Source organism: Lotus japonicus, chromosome 1 (assembly GCF_012489685.1).
Source record: "Lotus japonicus ecotype B-129 chromosome 1, LjGifu_v1.2".
Lineage (NCBI taxonomy): Eukaryota > Viridiplantae > Streptophyta > Magnoliopsida > Fabales > Fabaceae > Lotus > Lotus japonicus.
Genome location: NC_080041.1, coordinates 81,649,468 through 81,666,586, shown reverse-complemented (window position 1 = coordinate 81,666,586; position 17,119 = coordinate 81,649,468).

The following is a 17,119-nucleotide window of genomic DNA, read 5'->3' as shown; positions in this document are numbered from 1 at the left end:
CCTTAAATATATGCAAGAGCATGAGCTTGTTTGTGGTAATTTACGAAAACATCCTTGGAATTGGATCAGTTAGGTTTTGTTTATTATATTGGGATTGGTAGTTTCTCTTTCTCGTGAGTTATGTAGGGAATATACAATTATGGAACTTGAGCTGGCTTCTGTGTGGAATTGGAAGGAAAGGCCAATAAACAGGTTTAGTTTGAGTACAAGACGTATGGGGGAGTGTGCCGTGGCTGTAGGTAAAACAAGAAAGAACATAGAGCAAAACCGCGTTTGATCATTGGGGGTGATAGAAGAAGACAAAAACATGGGGTTTCACTGTAGGGATCGATGCTCTGCGTACTGCTGTAGGAATTTGGTGTTTTGCAAGAGTGAGGTTCAAGCTACCAGGCTTCTGTTTGTTGTTAAAATTATTGGTGTTGTTATTAACTTGTTATTAAAGTTATTCAATTTCACACTATTATAACTCTATTTCCACTTATAATTTCTCAGTCTTTCTCATCTCGTTCAACCATATTAGCTAGCTATCACTTCTTTTGCTTTTATTTATCTTCATATTTATCTCTTCAATTCTCTTCACTTTATTTCTACTTTAATTGAAGTGTGAACAAAATTTTATTCTATTAACAATTTAAAATGATTTTTTGTATAATCATAAAATTGGGTCTTAAGATCCCCACTAAACTATTTCTCATTAATCTAGAAATATATAATTCACTTATCAAGTAATTCATGTTAATTAATATCACATAATTAACTTCTCTTTCTTGTTCCTTTCGTTGTTGTCTACCATTACTCCATGTCTACTGACGTTTTCTTGTTGTGATTAGAAGCACGGGAGTGGATAGATAAAGAATTATATTGAGAAAGTGAGTGCTCGTGATGAATTTGTGGGAGAGATGTTTGCAGATTGACATTGCTGGATATTTTGTCCCTAATGCACGAGATGCGGTCGGTACGGTCACGGGCCTTCGAAGACTTTTTTGCTCAAATCTCGTGCATGCATTGGCCAACAAAATTCCCCTCACACTCCAATTCTAACTTGGATAATAATACTTAAACATATGCTGATATGCAATTATGCATACATACATCATATCAATGAGACAGGTATCTCATGTTTCTTTTTTGCTCTATATATATCACATCAATTCTTTTTTTCCTTTTTTTCCTTTTTTTCTTACACGCATCGGGTGTTTAATAAATGTCTATAATATTACAAATTATTTTCCTTCTAATTACTTACGACTAAATATAGATAAATGAGACATATGATAAAAAAAATAAGTGTACCACCAAATAGTTCCAGATCATTCTAACACTAGGTTTATAGTTGTTCAGTTTATGAAAAAATCATAAAACAAAGTTAGTCAACACGAAAAAAGGCTTTCATCTCAAATAAAGGGAACATGCTTTATTAGGTGTAACTAAGCCTCTGATATAATTGAGATCTCTCTATATTACAATTAGTGCTATAGCATGAATCAAATAATTATATAATGGAGGTGTAATCACATTTATAGGAGAAGAGAGAATATGAGCTCTTGTAATGAGTGAGAGAGAATACATTTGGACACTTTTCTCTATGTGCGGGTGGCTGACTCATGTCAACAGATGTCTGAATCAATATATTAAGGCCCCGTTTGGATAAACAGCTTAATTAAGCGCTTATGGTCATAAGCGCTTATGACATAAGCACTTATTCATAAGCTATTTTTAAAAATTTATTGAAATAAATTAAAAATAAGCTGTGTATAAGCATAAGCTGTTTTTCATAAGCTATCCTGAGTAGCTTATGAAAATAAGCTGAAAATAGCTTATGGCAGACTATAAGCTGTTTGCATAAGCTCTCCCAAACACTGGCATAAGAGCTTATGCTGTCAGATAAACTCAAATAAGCTCTTCCAAACTGGGCATAAGATCGTGACTAAATATTAGTAACTTGGTTGGCTCAAGACTAACGGTGCACAGCCCCCAGGCTAGGACTTGGTGATGACTGATGAGTCGTTGCTAATAAGCATAGGGATGATTTGTTATATGGCCTTGGAGGACGACTTATCTTGGGATTTTTATGGACCGAACGTGCTTTGAGTTATCTATCTGGTCCAATATCCTAACGGTCCAATTTCTAACTGTGAAATCATCATAAAAATGAGTGTCAAAATAGTCTACCATTATTCAATGTGGCTGAAAATGAGAGATAAGCATAAAATGAATTAAAGAGAGATAAGTCTTAAAATGTTTGATATCATGAAATGAGAGATAAGCATAAAATGAATTATCGGGCTGCATACGATATCATGTTTGATATATAGTAAAATGAATTAAAGAGAGATAAGTCTTTAAAAAAAGGAAAATGTGGCTTAAAATGAGAGATAAGCATAAAAAAGGAAAATATGTGGGAGTATGAGATATAAGAAAAAATAAAGGTGAATGAATCCAAATCTGCATTTGCCCCTCACCCTCATTTCCCGATCTGCATGTCTAGCTGTATATGTTGATTAAGTACACGACAACAAGCTATAACACAAACCTACTTATTTAGAAAATATAATTCACTAACCACACTACTTCAAGTATATAACCATTATATTTTATTTGAAATGTGATAAAAAAAATATCCAAGTTGTGAATATTTTTGGCTCTAATTCGTCTTCTTTCAATCGATCTGTAAGATTGGATACTCTCACCACAAATTGTGTGTGAGGTAGACAATATTATTTATAATAATAAAATGACAGAATATGCTAAGAATATTCTAAGGCATATTACAAAATAAATCAATAATAAAATAAAGGAATATCCCGTAGGATATTACTCCTAGTTATCTTTAACACCCCCCGTCAAGCTTAGCGTTGGATTAAGACCAACCCGAAGCTTGGATCTAAAAAGGTCAAACAATGGACGAGGCAACGCCTTAGTGAAAATATCAGCAAGTTGGAGAGAAGTGGGCACATGACGAACAGCTAATCGACCAGAGGAAACCAGCTCACGAATGAAATGACAATCCAAGTCAATGTGTTTGGCATGCTTATGCGCAACGGGATTTTGAGCCATAAACAAAGCACTCTGGTTGTCACTAAGAAGAAGAGGAGTCGCGAATAACCGAACACGAAGCTCATGAAGAAGATTAAGCAACCAAACCAGCTCAGAAGCAGTATTAGCCATAGCTCGGTACTCAGATTCACAACTAGAGCGAGCAACAGTAGGTTGTTTCTTGGCACTCCAAGACAAAAGATTATCACCAAGAAAAATAGCATAGCCGTAAGTAGAGCGACGAGTGTCCGTGCAGCGAGCCAACCAAGAACAGCGGGGGAAGAGGTACGACGAAACGTAAGACCAAAATGTTGCGTGCCACAGACATAACGAAGAATGCGTTTGACAGCCTGAAAATGATCCACAGTCGGAGCCTGAAGGAACTGACTAACAGTGTTAACAGCATATGACAAGTCAGGGCGAGTAATAGTCAAATACTGCAAGGCCCCAACTAGAGAGCGATAATGCGTAGGATCTGAGTAAGCCACACCAGAACCGACAAGATGAGAACCAGCAGCCAAGGGCGTAGAAACATGACTGGCCTCAAGCATCATAGCACGAGAAAGCAAATCATGGGCATATTTGGCCTGTCCCAAGAACAACCCATCAGCAGTGTAAGTGATCTCAAGGCCAAGGAAGTAGCCAAGCTTACCCAGATATTTAATGGCAAACTCAGCATTAAGGCGAGCAATAAACTGAGTCAGAAGAGACGGATCACTACCAGTAAGGATGATGTCATCCACATATACAAGAAGATAAAGAGTAATATGTCCTTTGTAAAAAAAGAACAAGGATGGATCAGCCCGACTACACGAAAAACCATAACGCAGGAGAAAAGAGCTCAAGCGCTGAAACCAAGCACGAGGCGCCTGTTTGAGGCCGTAGAGGGCCTTGTTCAATCGACACACATGAGTCGGGAAACGAGGATCAACAAATCCAGGAGGTTGCTCCATATAAACGGTCTCAGTAAGATGACCATGAAGGAAAGCATTTTTGACATCCAACTGATGAAGCTGCCAATCATTAAGCACAGCAAGAGATAAAATAAGGCGTACAGTAGTAGCTTTGACAACAGGACTGAAAGTAAGAGAGTAATCAAACCTGGAATCTGTGTGAAACCCTGAGCCACCAAACGCGCTTTTAAGCGCTCAACAGTGCCGTCACTATGAAATTTTGTGCGAAAAACCCATTTACTTCCAACAACATTGGTAGTAGAAGGGCGAGGAACCAAAGTCCAAGTACAATTCTTATGAAGGGCAGAAAGTTCATCCTCCATTGCTGCCAACCACTGAGGATGCTTCATAGCAGATTTGAATCCCTTAGGCTCAGTAACAGTATGCAAAGCAGTGAGAAGACCAGTTGGCTAAGCATGAACCAAGGCATATCGCGAATTCGGCTTAAAAATACCATTCTGAGAGCGAGTCTGCGGACGAGCAACAATAGAAGCAAGTGGAGCCTGAGCCACAGCAGGAGGAGTAGCCGGCGGTGAAGCAGCCGGAGCCTGAGGCCCAACAGGAGGGGTGGCCGGCTGTGCTGGGGAAGGAGGAGCCGGCGAAGGTGGGGCATCGTCAGGAGGAACCGGCAGAGCAGGTAGGACATCGGAGTCATCACAAGATGGACAAGACAGAGAACCAATAGGTAGTGAACTCTCCGGAACAACAGGTTGTGGAGATGGAAGAGAACCGGAAGCTGGTTCATAAAACGTAGAGATCACCAAGTCATGAGGGGAAGAGGGAGAACCTGCAAAAGGGAAGCAAAGTTCATCAAATTGAGCATGACGAGACACATAAGTCCGTGAAACAGCCGGATCGAAGCATTTAAATCCCTTGTGGTGACTGCTATATCCCAAAAAGATGCAAGGAGTACTCCGAGGGCTAAATTTATTTTTCATGTATGGACGTAAGCATGGGAACACCCGATAGCCAAAGGGATGAAAATTAGCATACGTAGGTGCAACATGAAATAGGAGCTGAAATGGAATCTGATTAGAGAGCACCTTAGAAGGGACACGGTTAATAATATATACTGCAGTACTGAAAGCATCAACCCAATAGCGAGTAGGAACATGGGAGTGATACAACATAGCAAGACCAAGCTCAAGAACATGGCGGTGTTTCCGTTCAACCCGTCCATTCTGTGCCTGAATATGAGGACATGAAAACCAATGAAGCACACCTGAGGAAGCAAATAAAGTCTGGACTTTGTTATTAGTGAACTCGGTGCCATTGTCACTTTGGAAAACTTTGATCGACCGGGAAAATTGATTTTCCACAAACGCTTTGAAGCGAACAAGAACATCATAAAAATCAGACTTGCGCTTCAATGGATAAAACCAAGTAAACCGGGAAAAATCATCCACAAAAATAACAAAGTACGAAAAATCATCAACAGAAGCAACAGGCGATGGTCCCCACAAATCACAATGAATAAGGTCTAAAACTGCAGAAGCTCTTTTATTATTATCATAAAAGACTAGACGTTTACTCTTAGTCATCTGACAAGAAGTACAACAGATAGGCTTAGGCAAAATTGAGGAAACATTGAAACAACCAAGTTTATGCAATTGTTGAATAATGTCAAAATTAACATGTCCTAATCGGGAGTGCCACAATTCAAAGGAGGCACGAGGTAATGGAGAACTGGTAGTAAGCAGCACCTGCGATCCTTGATCAAGAACATAAAGTCCGTTATCACATCGGCCCCTTCCCAGAACGGCTCCTGTCTGTCTGTTCTGAAGAACAAAAGAATCATCCAGAAAAATAGCTTTAGCATTATGGTTACGAGTCAATTTGCTAACAGAGACAAGATTTTTAGTTAACTGAGGCACAACCAAAACATTGGATAAAGGAACAGAATGTGAAACAGAACGAGAACCAATATGAGTAATATGTAAACCAGCCCCATTACCAACAAGAACACGATCATTACCGGAATAGGCCTGAGAGTCCGTCAGCTGAGATAGAGAAGGAGTCATATGAGAAGTGGCACCTGTATCCATATACCAGTCGGAACGGTTTGAGTTGTCCAATGAACAACCCGCAGCAAATGATTGTGCCAAATTAGCAGACTCAGAAGAACGATCCCAGCGAACCGGACACTTATCAGCATAGTGGCCCTGCTCACGACAAATTTGACAGCGAGGAGTGTAAGAACCACGGCGACCAGAGCCACCATTATTGCGACGCTGACGAGATCCACCATTAGAGTGTCCACGATTTCCACCACGAGAACCACCACCGAAAGGTCCACGGTTGCCACTAGGGGAAGACTGAGTGCCAGAAGAGCGGGGCTGAGTGCTCGCATGGAAGGCAGCAGGTGGAGGAGCCACTGATTCTTCAAGAGAAGCCTGAAAAATAGCATGGCTCTCGACCTTACAAAGAATGTCAGTAAAGAGAGGTAGGGGTACCTGATCAAGCTGACCCGTGGAAAAATTTGCATATGAAGGGCCAAGACCACGAAGGAACCAGTGAACTTTATCATCATTAGGCACAGGTGCACCAATAGCAGTCAACTGATCGCAGATAGTGCGAAATTTCCGCCCGTACTCAGAAACGGATAGAGAACCACGACGCATGAGTTGAAGTTCATCACGAAGACGTAGTTCACGTGCCTTGCTGCGGGAGGCATAAACAGAATGTAAAGCAACCCAAACATCACGAGCAGTGGTTGCACTTAGAGTCTCAGATAAGGCCTCCTCAGTGAGGGAGGAAAGAAGCAGACTGTTGACATTACGATCTCGAGCCTGCCACTCAGCATAAAGAGGATTTGGAGAAGGAGCACCAGTGCGTTGTGGTTGAACAATAGTTTGTGCAAATGTCTGTTGAGTAAATTCTGGCGGAGGATCGACGGTAGGGTCAACAATATCATATAAGTTCTGATTCTTAAGAAGAGCAGTAACCGGTTTACGCCAGAGAAGAAAATTATCCGGTTTAAGTTTCACTGTTAGCATATGCACCAAAGTGTTCTTGAAAAAAGTCGGAGGAGTAGCATCAGAAGCCATGGGAAAGAAGAAACAACTATCCCAAAAAAAATAAAAGAAACCGCCAACGAAAAAGACAATTCAGCTTGACTTCAGGAAGCACGGTCAACAAGACTTGATGATGAGATGGTGATGCTTGTGGGGATGTGATGTCAGCAAGAGGAAAAAAAAACTAAAAAGGTAGCAGCACGGTCAACGAGGGAAAAGTAGTGCTGATGCGGGTGAGATGCAGCAAGGCTGAATGACGTGATGCTGGTGCTGATGAGATGCTGATGCGGGTGCATGCACGGAATTTAGAGAATCAGTTTTCGAGGCATGAGGGAGGGAAGAAAAAAGAGAAAGGTGGCGGCACACGAAGAGAGCTTGTGCTAGGGTTTCAACCTAAAATCTGATACCATGTAAGATTGGATACTCTCACCACAAATTGTGTGTGAGGTAGACAATATTATTTATAATAATAAAATGACAGAATATGCTAAGAATATTCTAAGGCATATTACAAAATAAATCAATAATAAAATAAAGGAATATCCCGTAGGATATTACTCCTAGTTATCTCTAACACGATCTGTTGCGTACATTGTGAAGAAGAAAGATTATATCCCTTTCGTTGCCCTTTATCTGCCTATTTTCATGATTCCGTGTTCAACGAAAAAGCCACTGAAACTTGTACAAAAGTACAAAACTAACGGGCTTATTTAATCAATAGCTAGGAATTGGGATTCAAGAGGGAGTTTGATGTTTGTGTTATTTTCCTTCAATGAGAAAGGGAGAAACCACGTAAAGCCAACAGAACATTAACATTCGTTTAGCAAGAGTTAATTTCTGAGAACCCACCAGAGGCAGCCTTTGGTTGGAGGGTTCTTCTGAACAGAGTACAGACAAAAGACAACTTGATTCGCAGACATGTTCAACTTAGTGACTGTTTATGCCCCCTTTGCAGTTCACACGAAGAAACGGTGATGCATCTACTTTTCTTTTGTCAGCATGCTTGGCTGGTTTGGTCCCATGTGTTTAAGTGGCTGGGAATCAATTTTGTTTAACCCAGTTCTTGCAAGGAGCATTTTGTACAATTTGGTGGCTTGCTCGTAGGTATCAAGAAGGTGGGAATTATGTCTATTTGGGTATCTGTGATCTGGCATATTTGGCAGAGTAGGAATGAAGCAGTTTTCAGAGGGGGGTCGCTCACTCCAGAAGAAATATTTGACAACTGCAGAATGAGGTCGTGGGAATGGTTGAGGGCGAAGTGTAAAACGTTCTCCTATTCTATTTATGAATGGTTTAACGAGCCTGTATCTTGCCTTAGCTCTTTCTGAGGAATTCTGTTTTATATCCAATTGTATTTTTTGTAATTAACAACCTGAGTTTGTTATCTGGTTGTGCTATCTTTTAGTTTTCAAACTTTGTATCGGTTATGGGTTTGTGGTACCCCTTGTACCCCTTTAATACAACATTGCTTATCGAAAAAAAAAACCAGAGGCAACAACTTATTTCACAAGATCAACTTATATTTTAAAATTTGGGTGAATTCAGCTCCGATCACCAACACAGACAGAGCATATTTTCAAGAACACATGTCATTCACCAATACAGTTCTGAGTTCTCATATTAACAGTGAAAATTAAACACAATCTTATAAAAGGAAGTGATTCATCTTTACTAATTAATTACAGAGCCAACATGTGATGTCCCTTATATGGTGAGTTAATTTCATGTTTCCAGCTGAACTGCACCGGCAATTAGTTGCATTGGTTACATTTTCTCATCCCCAAGACAAGAAAAGAACAATCCCATTCCGGCTAAAAGTTCAACACTTCTTAATTATCTCATTTTCATGTGGAATTGGGGTTGAATCAACATTTACATATTTTCTGATCAACTTTTATCTGGATTACAAAAATGTTAATGTCTATATCAACCAAAGGTATTCACTATTCTTCATTTGAGGGTCGGAGAGTCAATATTAACAAGTAGTTGTTATTAACATTCATTTCTCATTTAATTTCACCTCTCCCTTTTAGGTGTGTGAACTACGCTCTTTCAAGTGCATGAACTACACACTTTTAAATGCGTGTAAAAAAGGGAGGTAGAATTAGATGAGAGGGGTGACATTAATAATTACCAAAAGGTAATGAAAGGTAGAGGTGTGCTGGTTTTTATGTTCCATAACAATTACTTTGGCACAAATTGTGGTTGAGATATTAATGCCATGGAGGGGTCTAGTGTTTCTACTATGAAGGGCTAGTTGAATTTCTGTCTTAGACTCTTGGCCAAGGAGAACGATTTTGTGTACACCCGCTAATGGAAGGGTGTACTACATGTGGCGGCTTTAATCTGTTCATTTAGCTCGTCCTTTTTGGTTATCTATCAATGTATTTATCTTTTTTATTCTCTTTCTTTTTATTTCTTGTAATGGGTTGGAGCACCCATTGTGATCCCCATTGTAAGGCCCGAGTTTTTAAGTTCATGCTAAGTGAATAAACTTCTTATTCACTATTAGGGTTGATGTAATGTGAAGGGAAACCTGAACGAAAGTTTATTAAATGAAATATATTTATGAAGGAGAAAGTTCAGGGAAAAGTTCAAGGATTGTATTATGATCGATAAAAGTTATAGCACGATCGTTACACGCTTAAACCTAGGTCAGAAACCCTAGTATATAGCTAATTTTCACTTTTAGGCACGACGGAAGTTAATTCCAAAAATCTTCAGAGAAATGTTAGAACTTCTCTTTTTCCATATATCCAAATCGTTTCGAGGCGAAACTCTAGGATCTACGAACATCCGATTCCAATCATCGGAAGTTTGCCGAAACCGGATCCCTAGTATTTCAAAACCCTAGAATCACCCGACTATGGGGACTTTATCTATTCAGAGCTTCAAATGAATATTCTACACGCGTACACCCATTTCTCTTGATGATTTCAATCTTTCTTCCGAAGGAAGTTTTCTATTCCGACATTCGATGCAAAAAGCAACTTATCGGGTAAAATAGTTTTATACCGACTATGCATTAGTTGCCAAAAATACAAGGAGACCTCTTTATAGTTTTGGAATTCTTTCGCCAAAACATATCTATTAATTCACGGAGAATGACGCCGGAAAAATCAGATTCGCGAAACTTTCATTTTACCGCGTTTTGCCAACCTCTATATATAGCCAAGAAATGAGAAAAAAACAAATATCTTACCCATTTCATCCAAGGAGGCCGCGAGTTTGAGAGGAGAGGAGGAGAAGAAGATTTTGTTCAATCCTTGCTTGATCGTTGATTAATCAGTTGCTGCTTCAAGGTTTCGAGGTATAGTCGCTAATCCTTACCTCTGATCGCTTTTTCCATAGCTTTTCTGTAGAGTTTTCTGAGCGGATAGTTTATGGGTTTTTGCAAAACTATCCTGAATCTTTCATTTCTGATTCTAAACCTCTTCTATATGCGCCCAAGATCACTTCTGCCGGGTTAGATTTTCCGTTATGTCGCCGGAATTCCGCCGGAATCAATTTGAACCTAAAATACCCATTTTTGGAGTTTTTGGTGTAAAGCTTCAACCTTTAGGCTGAAAACTATCGCCTTAGCTTAGTGCTAGTAGGATTAGTTGTCATAAACGTCGTTGGTGACGTCCCTGCAAAATTTTATTTTTGGGATTTCAGTTTTGAAATTTCTAAGTTAAAAATCATGACCAAAATACCCCTACGACAGTTTTTGATCCGATAATTTTTCCGAGTTCAGAATACCCTTAGTTACGGCTTATGAAAGCATAGGAACCAAGTTTGATCGAAGAAAAATCGAACCCCACAATTAACCAAAGTAGCCGAGCCCTATAGGGGGGAGGAGGAAAATTTCCTTTTCCGAAAACTTGTCCTTTCGCGCTAGATTATCGTACCTCGAAGTATGTATTGCTTCGTGTAACCTTAGTAAGTATTGATAGTTTAGTTTCCGATAGATTCTGATAGTATTTCTGTGGTTTTGCTCTAAAGGTGATTTTGAGGAATTCCCTGAGGAACAAGGCTTTGAGTGCGAGGAAGCACTAGTTGATCATTCTGGAGAGCTTTCAGGTGAGGGCTTCTCACTGAATCTCTAGTTAATGCTTAGGGTCGATGTTTCGACATTGTTTACTGTTTATGCACTGGATTGTGTGTGATTGGAAAATGTTTTCTGAGGCTTCGGCTGACAATGTAGATGATTCATCTACTGAATGTTTTTGAGATTGACTTACATGCTATGTGCTATGTGGGTAATCTAGGATGTGTGGTGCATGCTTTATATGCTAAGTGCTAAGTGTTAATGTTGAGATTTCTTGATATATGACATGTTGTTGATTGTGATGATTTAAATATGCTTTACACTGGAAATCTGAGATTCTGAATGGTGAGAATAGCGGGCAGGTCATGCCGATTTTATTTTGAGAGTTTTGAGAAAGTTTGATAGGACGAATGAGATTCGGGCCTTGTATAGGGTTTATGGATCGAGACATTCTCTGGAGTCATTTGGGGATTCGAAGATCCTGAGAACTTATAGGATTCGCGATAAGACTAAAGGGATAATTATTTTGTAAAGAAAACTCATAAGACATTAAACAACCTCTAAATCTTTAAGTAATGGTATAAATCTCGAAAGGAGGCTTTGGATGCAAATCATAGTTTTGGAAAACGAGAATTGTCGTCGGATCCAAGTGTTGAGTCTGTTGTTGATGTGCTGTTGGGGCAGCGTTTGTTGTTGTGCTGTTGGAGCAGCGTTGGTTGTTGTGCTGTTGGAGCAGCGATGTTGTTGGGCTATCCTGGGGATAAGTCCGGGAAACCGTTAGTTTCCGAGAGTATGATACTCTGTGCTCGCTGAGCAGTTGTGACCATCGGATTGAGATGAGTCGGATGATTTGGAGATCATCGTGGGTTATGTGTTGGCGTGAAGTGTGTCTTTTGTCGCAGAATCGACTTTACCTTAGGGTAAGCTTTTAGAAACTTTAATTTACCTAGAACACGTGGCGACGTGTCGAGTGAGATCGGAGACGTTGGTTGACTAATCATCCTGCATTCATGCAACATTAATGGGGTATTAACACAGGACGTACTCTGGACCTCGTCGGATTCCAAAATGGTCATAAGACCCGGATTTCCGTGAAAGAGCGTCTGTAGACGTCTCTTGTAGCAGACCGAAATGGCAGACCTACGGGTTACGGCTGATCTGACTACCGCTGTCGTTGGAGTAAGAGGCACGCGGGCCGAAATGGTCCCACCGTGGCTGGTGCTAGGGCTGATCCGTTGATGTCCATCCGTTCCGGATTGCATATTGGTTGACTGGGTTAACCTGCATACATATCATGCAACATGCATACTAATTTAGTTGTTGAGTGTGATTGGTAATTGATAAACCTATTTGGAACATGCTAATTGCTATTATTGCGTTTATGTTATTGTGGAACATGCAACCCTAGGAATGACATCTCTAGCTATAAGCCTAAGTGGCTATCTATTACTTGTACCTATTGGGTTTATTATCTACATAGTTCTTTAGAGTTGACCCTCGCGTCTTCTGTGTGTGTTTTGGCGGACAACGCCTTTTGTCAGATGAATATTGCGGATTGGTTCACCATGGTCCACCCTTCGGGGGGGATTAGGTATGAGATGATCGATCAGGACGACCCCGGGTCGTGGGTGGTTGACCCCGCGAGCCATCGAGCGACGTATTCGGGGCGCATCATGGAGGATCACGTGGATAGCGGAGGACTTCTGAGGTCAGGAGTGTTGAGGCGATGCTCTATCAGCTTCAACTTGCCACCGGGCGTTCACTGTGGACCAGGACTTGGAGGACCACCACCACCACCATTGTCTTCAGACGAGGAGGATCCCTCAGAGGAGATTCCAGTGGGAGTGCCTTCGGCAGGGTCTAGTGCACCCACCGTTGCGATCATCGATGATCAGGGTTCGGGCCCTAAGCCCGTGAGTCCAGCATCGGAGCGCACTGCGGTTGCGAGGGGAGGACGGATAGGGTTAGTAGACTTGGTCGTTCTGGATTCGGATTCAGACGACGATCATGCTAGCACATAGTTTTGAGTGTTGGTATGAGCTCCTCGAGTTAGGATTAGTGTAGGAGTAGAGTTTTAGCTCTGACAGTCTTGCTTCATTTGTTACTTAGGGGACAGGGTAGATCCGCCTATAGCTTTTTGTGTGATTTCCTTACGGGAATCACAGAGAGTTGGTTGGACTTAGGAAGTCTTATTTTCAGGCCATTGGGTCAGCTGATTCTCAGTTTTGAGGGATAGTGTTGCGGGCACTTCACCTTTTCATTTGGTTTGTATATATTGCCTACGGGCGTTGCACTTTTCTTTCCGTCACTGGAGGTTACTCGTGACGAGGTTGCTACTACAGCGGGGGCTGTTTATATATTGTATATTAGTTCGGATTTTGTTATTGTTGGGTTTTATTTAATTCCGTCTTGTCTTAGTTATTATTATAAAAAAAAATATATTCACGTTTTTCCGCATTAAGTTTATTTTGGTTACTAAAGTGACGCCACCGAAATCGGGGTGTTACACCCATTAATTCATTTTGGCTTATCTAAAAAATAAAAATAACAAGTACACAAAGCTTCCATGAATGCCATTCCAATAAATATGTCAGTTGCTATGTACATTGTCTCTAGGGTTCGACGATTTGTATTTGTTATTTAATTATTGTATCATAGAATAACATTATGATTGACTAGTTGATTTGAGGGTTACAAATGGCTAGATAGAGAGTTACAATTGTTCAAAAGATCTATGGTCATCATGTGTGAACCTCGCTCTTGGTACCCACGTAACATGAGCATTGCTAAACACAAACCCTCCTTTATATTGAGATATCTCAGATGATAGGAAGGTAGATACAACTATTTATAGTTCGTAATGCCATTTTTTCTGAATTATGTTTTGTTAAGATTCTCATTTAATTACACTCATGCCAAAGAGAATAGAGAAGAAATCGACATGTTTGGACAAGCATGCGCCAATCTTGTCTCATATTATGAAGCGCAAAATTGTAGTAAGCCATAAAGAATAATAATTTTTCGGGACGGGGTGGAAGATAGTGGAATTCTCATGGTCCTCTGCGAGCTTCAATCTTCTAAGAGTCATTTTTCTAAAATGAATTACAGTCCTACGGTCACTATAATTCTAGCGGTTAAGCGACACAAGACGCGCTTTTTACCTGTCTCGGATGGTCTTACTGCTAGTGCTACTTTAACTAATATCAATTTTGGAACTGTGGTAGATAAATTGATAACCAGCAAGAAAAACTTTGATTTTTTTTTTTATCTCTGTAGCCATTTCACAAATCCAAAACATGGCACAAGCATTCCCATCATGTACCGTGTTTTGCATGACAGCCATAACTTCTCTTCTGATCAGTTGCAACAATTTGTTTATAATGTGTTTCACATTTGCACGATGTACCAAAACGGTGAACTTGCGACCCTCATCGATTATGCGAATTAAGTTGCATATAGAGCGAGAACTTAATGGGATTGCACTCATGCAATGGTTTAAGAAGTATCTTTGGGATCCACATCTTCATCTGTTAATCAAGTCGTTTCCTCCGATCCCAATCGAGTTATGATGGATACTACAATAGACTCTGCTCTTGAAAATACCATGCACTTCATATAAAAGGTACGTGGAGGGGGTCTAATATTTCTACTATTAAGGGCTGGTTGAATTTTTGTCTTGATCTCTTGGCCAAGGAGAACGTTTTTGTGTACACCTGTTATGAAATGGTAATGGAAGGTTGTATGATGAAAGATTTTTTACCACTGTACGTTTGAATCTCTCAAGACTCAATTGTAGTATAGTAAAGGGTTTTGTCGTATCCACAGGGAGGTGTAACATTATGCCGTTCAATAGTTGACAAACTTAAATGATTGATTCATAAGAGATTGATTGGTTATACATGAAACTAAATGAAAAGCAAATAAACTAACGGAGAAACAACATGTATGAGGAATTGTTGGGATTAGACTTCATTGTTTGACCTTCTTGCTTTCTAGTGATTCAAATACATAACATGTTCAAGCATATGATTCATCTACACCAATTCAACCCTGCGTCATCGATGTCTCGCATGAGTGGATATCAATTACTCTCTAATCCTAAACATTGATGTCTCACATGATTAAGAAAGAAAGTTATCATGAAGTTTAGGTGTTTAGTGACTAACAAACCTAACTTTATGTCTAGCAATTAGGATTATTATGTGATTAACTCAAGTTCGGACTCAAACGTTGTAGCTTCCGCTCACAAGTCGAATCAAACAAAATACCAAAGGTGATCAATCTAAAATATAGCATGAAAATCAAGAGAAAACCACTAAATCAACAACTAGAACCATGTTTTATATTGAAGAGAATCACATAGAGAGTATAAGTATCATACAACTACATCAAATTCCAACAAAAGAGAGATTAGCTATCCATTTGCATGGATAGCTTTACAAGTAGAGAAGAAGAACGAGAAGAACCGAAACTGTCGCGATGTCTCGCCGCCGAATCTGATACTCAAGCCTCTTCTTTAGCCTCCTAAACATCTCTTCTTGTCTCTCAAGTGTTTCTCTCAGTTTGCAAGTGATAGGTCGAAGTCTCTGTCACCCAATCTTCTAAAAATGGCTTTTATAGTGAAAAGTCGTGGTCTGGGCGCCCAGCGCCCTCTGATGGCCACCCAGCGCCCCTTGTTTCTTTACATGTGGGTTTCTGCAACCGCCTTGGGCGCCCAGCGCCCTCTACAGGCCGCCCGGCGGCCTGTACACTTCTGAAACTTCATTTTCTCACCAAACCATGCATCTTTTCCCAATCCAACCATTCAAATTGAAGTTCCATGTGTTATGAACCACATATCCAAATTTTAGCTCGATCCGGCGGTTAACGAATGCATGATTCCAATTTTTCTCAAACAGCTTTTAACTTTCTGCATAAAAAAGTTGGGATTAGAATTGAAATTATTATAAAACCTATCCTAAACCTAAATAATTACTAAAATAATAAATTGAAGATTCAAATGATATAAATTGAAGCACACAAGTCAAATAATTGCCTAAAATGATATTCAAATATACGTAAAAATGACACTTATCATTGTACTACCTATGGCGGATTTAATCTATTTATTTAGCTCGTCCTCTTTGGTTATCTCTCAATGTATTTCTCTCTTTTATTCTCTTTCTTTTTATTTCTTGTAATGGGTTGGAGCACCCCTTGTGCTCCCCATTAATTCATTTTGGCTTATCAAAAAAATAAAAATAACAAGTACACAACCTAGCTTCCATGAATATCAATCCAAAAAATATGTCAGTTGATATGTACATTGTCTCTTGGGTTCGACGTTTAGTATTTGTTATTTAATTATTGTATCATTGAATAACGTTATGATTGACTAGCTAATTTGATGGTTACAAATGGCTAGATAAAGAGTTACAACTAGTCAAAAGATTTATGGTAGTCATGCGTGAACCTCGCCCTGGGTACCCGCGTAATGTGAGCATTGCTAAACATAAACCCTTCTTTATTTTGAGATATCTCAGATGATAGGAAGGTAGACATTTTTTTTCTGAATTTTATTTTGTTAAGATTCCCATTTAATTACACGCATGCTAAAGAGAATAGGGAAGAAATCAAAATGTGTGGACAAAGACGCGCCGATATTTTCTCATATTATGAAGGAAAAAACACTAGTAAGCTCGTAAAAATAATAATTTTTCGGGACAGGGTGGGAGACAGTGGAATTTTGATGGTCCTCCGTGAGCTTCAATCTGCTAAGTGTCATTTTTTTTAAAATGAATTATAGTCCTACCATCACTCTGATTCTAACGGTGAATAGACACGAGACGCACTTCTTTTCTGTCTCGTATGATCTTACACCTAGTGTTAGCTCAACTAATATCAATCCTAGAACTGTGGTAGATATATTGATACTTAACAAGAGAAACTTTGATTTTTATCTCTGTAGCTATTTCACAAATCTAAAACATGGCACAAGCATTCTCATCAAGTACCGTGTTTTGCATGACGACCATAACTTTTCTTCTGATCAGGTGCAACAATTTGTTTATAATGTGTGTTTCACGTTTGCACGATGCGCCAAAACG